The following is a 2,656-nucleotide window of genomic DNA, read 5'->3' as shown; positions in this document are numbered from 1 at the left end:
ATTAGATTACATAAACTGTCTCCTGTCCTAGAAGCCAATGCTACATGAACATAAACATACTAAGACAAAAAGAACAAACAAACAAAAATGGGGCAGGAAAAAATTCAAGAACAACCAAATCTTGTTACATGTACCAATTCCAGGTCATAAAAGAGCATAAAACAAAGAAAAGCTGGCAATAAACTTAACAAAGCAAAAACCTACCTTGAAATCATACAAGCTGCAAAACATACAAAAGTGACAGGACTCATCAAAGCACAGTATTTTCACATAAATGAAGAATGAGAAAAAATTTCCTGTCTGAAGATCACAGGTTGTATTTGCAGAGGTAAATCAGATGCAGTCTCCTCTTCTACCTGCAGATGCCATTACTGGATCAAATTAAATCTAAACTGCAGCTTGCTGTTTTCCTTCATCTCGAATTTTCACTCAAGTACTAGAAGAGTTTATTTATCTTTAATTTCTAAGACTAATACACATTCTTTGAAAAGCATAGCTAGACTGCACTTTCTTCTAAAAGCTCATTTACACACAATGTGTCTCAATAAAGATAGGCTAACACTGGTACTCTTAGAATTATTATGCCTTTTTATTAATTAACATTGTTTTTAAAATAAAGTATGGAACTGAAGAACTATTTCTTACTCATTTCTTGAAGTGACTTCTATTGTAAAGAGAATGTATTTAATTGGTTAGATTTTTCTTAGTTTTATGTTTTCAAATTAAACTAGGGTAGAGCAGTCTGAGTACCCTGTCTCCCCACTTTACATTTCAATTAAAACAAAGCCTCCTTCCTTTTATGTCAGTCATTAAAACCCACAGGTCAAGTACCTATAGTTCCAATTACTTTTTACCTGAAAGCTGACTGAAGAATAATTTCCTGAAGGAAAAAAAGAAGAAAAATCAACCGAAAAGAAAAAAAAGGAAAAAAAAATCAAAAAAGGAACCCCAACAAAACCTCCACACCAACACACCAACCCACAAATCACAGATTACATCAACACATATAACAAAGTAAATTCATCACGACTGCAGAAAACAATACCTCTCAGTTAGGTGTCTAAACATTTCTTCATAGCACTTCCCACTTCTCCCACACGTTCCTGACTGTTCACTCTGTTTCTTTCAGTGTCATGGAGCTGAAGGCTATAGATTTAAGAACCCCAAAGCCTTTGGAGACCAAATTTAGTGCTTTTAGCAGAAGCATGACTTCAGCTGCTGAGTTTCAGCCTGAACCATAAAAGTTCTGTCTGTATAAGTGTGTGTGAATGGTTCTATGGGTACCTGTGGCTGTGGATGAAGAAACAGTAGCTAGGAAACAGTACCCAAAATGAGGCAGTGTACCTGCTGAGGCACATGCTGGCACATCAAAGTCTCATCAAAGCCAATCTGAGCCTCCACCTCAGGGTCAGAAGCTCAGAGTTGTTGCTCCAGCCTTGTAGACATGAGTGATTTTTATGTGTGGCTGCAAGTGTGAAGGAGTAAGTAAGTGAAAGTAGCGTGTGAATAGTTACCTGCTGGAAGTAAACATCTTCATTCCATTAATAACAGCTAATGAAAGGTGTTTTAATAAATGTTGGTTGTGATGCCAGTTCCTTGGCATTGATAGTTTCTAGATACAGTAGCCTATAGTTATAGATATACCTTACCTTATGGTGTGTTGCATTCACAGATGGCTGGGGCCTCATCTAGGTGTGCTGATGTGTGAATGCAGCACTGTGTGAGAGCTCTGGCTCACTGCTGATCTATGGGCACTGTATGGATCCTGAGAATGAGGCCCTTCAGTGATGTATAACTGCAACAAGGGCACCAAGCTGAAGAAAACACTTGCAGAAGTAGGTTTTGTCAACATCTTAGTCTAAAATAGTGCATTAATAATGGGAGTAAGAGAGGGATTGATTAGACACCGTTGGTTAGCACAGAGAAGAAGAAAAAGCAAACAAAAAAAAAAAAAGGCAAAAAAAAAAAAAAACCACAAACACCAAAACAACAAACCCCATCTGACCAGAAGGAAGTTATTGGCACATTTTCCCTTATCCTGCAAAAGCTAAATTTCATTATTAAGATGGCTTTCCAATACCTCAGTTAAAAGTCTATCAAAAACCCACCAATTTGCATGGTCACTCCCTGAGTTTCCAAAATGCTAAAAACTCAAAGTCATTTTGAGCTTTAAGTTTTTCACAAACTTGGCTTTCAGTTATAGAAAAGGGAAAAAAATCTCAACAATAAACAGAGCTACAAATCTTAATGTTTTCTGAGCAATGCTTCTCATTAAATACAAGAAAAAAAGCTAACATGATCAATCATGTGAGTGGGTGGAATATTACTAACACCCAAATGTAATTTTGCAATGAACACTTGACACAACACCATAATCTTGACTAGCAGATATTGAAAGGAATTGACTGTTCTGACATTAATAGGCATAGATTAGCACATGAGCACTCAGTCTGTAGATGTGTGCTGTTAGTTGAGGGAAGTTAATGTGTCTTGGTAGAAGAAAGAAATTTTACCTAAATGAAGAAATTTTCTGATTTGTGTTTTTTGTGAGCTACAGAAAACACCTCTTACTAATATTTAATATTTTGACACTACCATATTTTGAGTGAGAAAGCAATACTCTCAGTGACAAAGGAAGGTCTCAAAATCAACTGAA

The sequence above is a fragment of the Haemorhous mexicanus genome, chromosome 9 (assembly GCF_027477595.1).
Source record: "Haemorhous mexicanus isolate bHaeMex1 chromosome 9, bHaeMex1.pri, whole genome shotgun sequence".
NCBI classification, from domain to species: domain Eukaryota; kingdom Metazoa; phylum Chordata; class Aves; order Passeriformes; family Fringillidae; genus Haemorhous; species Haemorhous mexicanus.
Note: the sequence above shows the minus strand (reverse complement) of the source record.